Here is a 6,228-nt window from a genome sequence, read left to right as displayed (position 1 = left end):
TCGTGCGCCAAGGCGCACATCTAAATCTAGTTAGTTTAATATCCGCAATAGTTAGGCCTTACAAAGGGTTGGAGGATCCAGCGGCGTGTAGGGTGTAGTTTGCTAGCCCTAGACAGGATGTTCCGAGGATCAACCTCGTGTTGGTTTTTAGGCCCCGTCTAGGATCGGCTTACGATCACCGTACGCGAGCGCGAGGCCCAATCGTGAGTAGGATGATCCGATTATGCGGTGAAAACCCTAAATCATCGTAGATCGCATTAGCTTTATCTTGATCAAGCAGGACCACCATATATTCGGACACCTTGTACGAATCATGGGTGGATCGGCTCTTTGAGCCGATTCACAGGATAACCTGAGAGCCGATCGAGGCTCGTATTTAACGTTTACGTGTATGCCATGCAGGAAATAAGCGAGGCATCATCCAACACCTTCCTGACCAGGTATAGGTCAGGTGGCACGCCCTTGCGACAGCATCGGACGTGTGACCAGGAGGCTTTGCGGGCCGTCGCTCTGAGGGACTGGGGCCAGCCGCAGCCCTAGTTGTTCCCGGCTCTACGGTGTTGCCCGTCGCTGCCCGCCGGTGGGTTTCTGACCGCAACACATTCTCGGCACGCCCGGTGGGACAATCTTCGACATCCACCGCATCGCCATCTACATCCGAGATGGCGGAAAACACTCCGGTCAAGTACGAGGATCTGACTGACGAGCTCAAGAAGAAGCATGACGAGATCAAGGCGGTCCTCGAAGCCGAACTCATCGGCTCTTTCCACGAACCCGCTCCCATGGCGTCGGTGGAAGGGGTTCTCACCTGAAGGCGCACTCGATGGAGTGGACCTGTCCGCCCCGTCGGAAGAACGCACCAGGTCGCCGCGTCAGGAGATCAACTACATGGTGGCTCATTCGCTGCACCGCCACTCTGAGAGCCTGGTGAACACTTTGGAGCGTGTCGCTCCGCGCGTGATCCAGGAAATCATGAGCCACCGGTATTCTCCGTCGGGACCAGCTCTGGGGACTTACAAAGGAGAGATGCCACTCCAGTCCCATCCTCCGCTGCCGTTCGCATGGGCAGCACCGAAGTGCCGAACTCATCGGCATACGTCGTCTACAAGATTGGTGGTGATCCCAGTGACTACCAATTCCTACCTGAGGCACCCAAGGAGATCCCGCACGGATACGCGTGCGCATACGTACCAGACTGCAGTACCTGGGCACTCTCGAACCAGGTTGCAACAGCAGGGGCCTCTGGAACAGCAGGAGGAACGTCGGGGGCAGATCTTGAGAAGCAACTGTGGCTAGCTAAGTACGCCACTCCGACAAACCTCCAGAGCCCAGCTCCTGCAGCTTGGCTCCGAACCGGAAAAGCAAGCATGGCTGGCTAAGTATGCCACCCCGGCGAATCTTCGGGGTTCGACACCTTCAGCCATCACCGCGGATCAGATTTGTACAATTCCGAAAGATCGGTTCGGCATGATGCCGAAAAGGAAGACGTTCGGCTACACCAAGCCGTACCCCAACGAGTACGAATTGATCCCGCTACCACCCAAATATCGGCTCCCGGACTTTGCAAAGTTTAGTGGATCAGATGGTTCCAGCTCCATCGAGCATGTGAGCCGATATTTGGCACAGCTGGGCACGATCTCAGCATCAGACGAGCTGCGTGTGAGGTTCTTCGAACAGTCCCTCACAGGATCGGCTTTCGGGTGGTACACATCGCTGCCACCGAACTCTGTCCGGACTTGGAAGCAGTTGGAAGAGCAGTTCCATGAGCAGTATCACTCAGAGGCTTCCGAGGCTGGCATTGCCGATCTAGCACAAGTACGACGAAGCGCGGGGAGACAGTGTCGAATACATCCAGCGCTTCAGGACCATTAGGAACCGATGCTATTCGGTTCACGTAAGTGAAAAAGAAGCGATCGAGTTGGCGGTGGTGGGTCTCTCATCATCGATCAAGGACGTGGCCTCCCAAGCGTACTACCCTTCATTGGCGCACATGGTGCGAAGCCGTCGGCATATGAACAGCGCCACCCGTATGTTTACCAGGACAAATTCAAGCGTGCGGTGGCCCCGGTTGAGGCGTACGAGGATGAAGGTGCTGCGGGAGATCGAGAGGTAGCAGTGGCTGAATGGACTCGAGCGGCAGGCCCCGTGTCCCGCAAATGGGTTAAGCCACAAGGCCCTCCAAAAGGGTTCGACTTCGACGTGACCAAAACCGAGCAGATTTTCGATCTCTTACTCACGAGAGAAGCATATAAAGGTACCCGAAGGCCACAAGATCCCCACGGTGCAGGAGCTGAACGGAAATCCATACCGCAAGTGGCATAACACGTTCACCCACACCACTAACGACCGCAGGGTGTGGCGGCAGCGATCCAAATGGCGATAGAAAATGGACGGCTAATTTTCAACCAGTAGGCCATGAAGGTCGACACACACCCCTTCCCCGCCGTTAACATGGTGGAGTATACTTACCATGGAGGGTGCCAGCCAGATCTCTCGTGCAATATCAACATGGTAGGACCTGGACACCACTCTGGTAAGGACGGAGATGAGGGCAGCTGCTCTCATAGCAAAGACACAGAGGAAGCCGCTCCACGCGATCGGCTCCGCCAAGACGGCAAGCGCTACGTCACAGAGGGAGAAGTGAAGAACATAAGATATCAATGACCTCTCTCTGATCACCTCCTCAACAAGTATGTGAGTCAGTATGACCAACGCCGGCGATACAGCGACGATGATGAAAAAGATTGTCTGGCTAGGGACGACAGGAGACGTCGTCGGCATGATCACGACGAGGAGCGATACGAGCGCCACGCCAAGGAAAGGTCAAGGGAGCAAGACGACGAGGATAGGCACTGGGACTGCCCCTTCTTCGGACACTCGCTGGGATTCAGGAATGAGCCGATTGCCAACAATCGGCAACCGCCCGAATGCAAACGGAAGAAGAAGGATGCAGCTAACGTGTCCGTGATCAAACGTCTAGGGCCTCTCCCGCCTCGGAACAAGCATGCTGAGTCCGCTCGGGTGGAAGATCTCGAGGAACTAGAGGACGATGATGAAGAAGACAAGTATCATCGGCCAAGGTGGTGCCCTGATGGGCTCAGCCGTTCCCAGAAGCGAAGGGTTCAGCGTCTACGTGGGTTGGAAGAAGCTGAAAGATTATACTTGCACACGTTAAGGAAGGCACGGCCTGATCTGGCCGCCAAAATTCAGCGAACCCTGGACGAAGAAGGTCGGCCACAAAGAAAAGAGTGGCGCCCCAAGCAAAGGAAAGCCGATGATGAGACATCGGCTGGCACAAACATGGTCCTCGTCCTCCCAACGGAGTTTACTGCTCGAGGATCAAACGATGCACTCAAGGTGGACGACGGCGAGCGCATCGACATGACAGAGGATGAAGATAGGCTGGTCGTATCCACTGGCCTAACCATGTAGCTGGAGCAATCAATGAGCAGACGTGGCGATGCCGATCCAGGAGATCGGCCCCAAAAGTTTATGGAGGAACATTACAGAACCTTCATCGAACAAGTAACATGGAGGCCGATTCCAGCAATCGGCCAAAATTATCCTCACCGTCCATTTTGCCTGGGTTCAACATTTGGTCCAACAGAGCCGATACCATCAAATCCCTTGAAAGAATCGGCTCGGGGGGGCACCTAGGTGGATAAAACACGAGGATATGAAGAAGGAGTATCTTTCAAATGCCTAGCAGCCCAAGATATTCTTTGATGATGAGTATTGAAGTATGGGGGCCGATACATAAATCGGCCGTAAAAAATTCAAAAAAATTTAAGCACAGCCGATGTAGCAGGCATCGACTTAAGGATATAAAGCCGATGCGTGGCCATCGACTCAAGAGGTATAACTGTTATAATCAGAGGATCGATGGAGCAGGAAGTGGATCCTCTCTTCAAGGATCTCCGGATTCTCTTTGCGAGTATTCGAGTCCGCGGTATCAGCTGGGGCAGTTTGAGGATCATGACCCTGACCAATGCCAAGAACAGCATGGACGTGCAGATCAGGTTAAGGATGGGTTGCATCAAATCCGCCAAAGGAAGGAGCCGATCCGACCCGCAAGGCGCGAGAAGTGGACCGAAGAAGCTCGGGGGCAGCTCACCTCGAAGGTTCTCTCGCTCGGAGAGCCGATTTTGTTGAAATCGGGCCGGCTTGCATCATGACTGGGAAACCGATGGCGACACGTTTGGTTAGCCTACTGCTATGCTCGCCTTGATAGAGGCTCGGGGGGCAACTGACTGCGTAGATATTCTGTTCTTAAGAAGCCGATTGGGATTTCATCGGGTGGCCCTCTATCATAACCTTTTTAAAGGGGATTGGGCAGGTTTGAAGAGTATCACTGAATATCTGAAAACCCAGAGGTATCGACTTCAGCATCAAGTCGTTTCAGCAGTGGTTCTGGGGCTCTCGTAAGGGCGTTGATCTGCCTAGTTGTCCGCCAGAGCTCGAAGTCATCGGTCGGAAAAGGCGAAAGATAGATCGTGAAGGATTGATATGTCAACATCAGCTTTCGAGCATTGATCAAATTCACGATCGCTCCGACGTCAAAGGGATGAAGAAAGGGTCATGAGAGACCGATGCGTTGTCATCGGCTCATTAAGCATTGGCTAAGTGACGATCGGCGGGATCAGTATGAAGGGAAATCGGCTAAATTGGTATAAAGGAAATCGGCAAAATCAAATTGGGGAATTTCTTCATTGATAAACCAGATTTATTACATAGAAGAGCTGATTGCTCTCAAAAGGGAGTACTAAGGGGATACATTGCCCCGTCTACTACTGCTGATCCTATGCTAAGGGTCCTATCTACGGGCCGTCGCTGCCCTTGTCGTCACCCTCGTCGCCGCTGTCGGCGCTGCTCCCGGCGGGCTCGTCGTCGCTGCTGTAGCGGCCGCCGGCGGGACCTTCGTTGTCCTCATCCTCCTCGTCGTCGTCGTCGTCGTCGCTGTCGTAGTCACTGAGATTCCCTGGCCAGGGGCAGTGGCGCTTGGCCGGCGGCTCGTCGGAGGGGCTGTCGTCCTCCTCCTCCTCCTCCTCTTCCTCCTCCTTCACCTCCTCGAAGGAGGTGAAGTCATCCCAGGAGAAGCGATCATCATCGCTCTCCTCCTCCGATTCCCCGTCGGCAAGGAAGCGGAGGTCGCTCTCCCCGTCCGTCGAGGACTTGTCGTCCTCGGACCAGATGGAGAAGTCATGGTCTGGCTCCTCCCCGGCCTCTATGGCGCGGCGGGTGTTGGCCGCATGGACCTCTTGTGGGTTCCGTTCTGGCGTCGGCTCGTGGGAAGAAGAGGACTCGAGGGAAAGTCCCGATGAGGCGGAGGAAGAAGAAGACATGGTGCGCAGAAGGGCTTTTGGAGTGCTAATGCGGAAAGGATGAGGAGGAGAACTGTTCGGTGCGGTTGAATAAAAGAAGTGGGGATTTAATGTTCGAACAGTTTTCGGGGAAGTGGTGCCAAAAAACTGTCAAATCGTGCAGAGAAGTTGGGAAGGCAAGTTGTCATGATGGAAAATACTGCGACGGTTCTGCTCTGCCACGAGATGACCCCTCGGAGGAAAAACAGAGTGGTTTTGAAATTATCATTACCAAAACCAGGGGGGCATGTGTTATCACCAGATTTTGGCTAAGTCAGGAGATGGGCCGCGATCAAGATAGGCTTGGAGATTACATACAGAAGAAATACGTGAATCGGCCTCGTATGCGACGTTTGGGCTAATTTGCCCTTGTATCATGTAACATATTAGATTACGTGCCGGTTAGGAGTTGGAGTTTTACCCGTGCACGGTTAGGTGCACGCCTGAATTAGAAAGTCCCTTGGACTATAAATATGTATCTAGGGTTTATGAAATAAACAACAACCAACGTTCAACACAAACAAATCTCGGCACATCGCCAACTCCTTCGTCTCGAGGGTTTCTCCGGTAAGCACCATGTTGCCTAGATCGCATCTTGCGATCTAGGCAGCACAAGCCTACCCACGTTGTTCATGCGTTGCTCGTGCTGAAGCCTTTTTGATGGCGAGCAACGTAGTTATCTTAGATGTGTTAGGGTTAGCATTGTTCTTCGTATCATATGATGTCGTAGTGCAACCCTTATGCATCTAGCCGCCCTTACACCTATCTTAGGTGTAGGGGCGGCACCCCGCTTGATCATAGTTTAGTAGATCCGATCCGTTACGGTTGCTCCTTGTTCTGGAAGGATTAGTTTAATATCCGCAATAGT

The sequence above is a fragment of the Lolium rigidum genome, chromosome 6 (genome assembly GCF_022539505.1).
Source record: "Lolium rigidum isolate FL_2022 chromosome 6, APGP_CSIRO_Lrig_0.1, whole genome shotgun sequence".
In the NCBI taxonomy this organism is placed as follows: Eukaryota; Viridiplantae; Streptophyta; class Magnoliopsida; order Poales; family Poaceae; genus Lolium; species Lolium rigidum.
Note: the sequence above shows the minus strand (reverse complement) of the source record.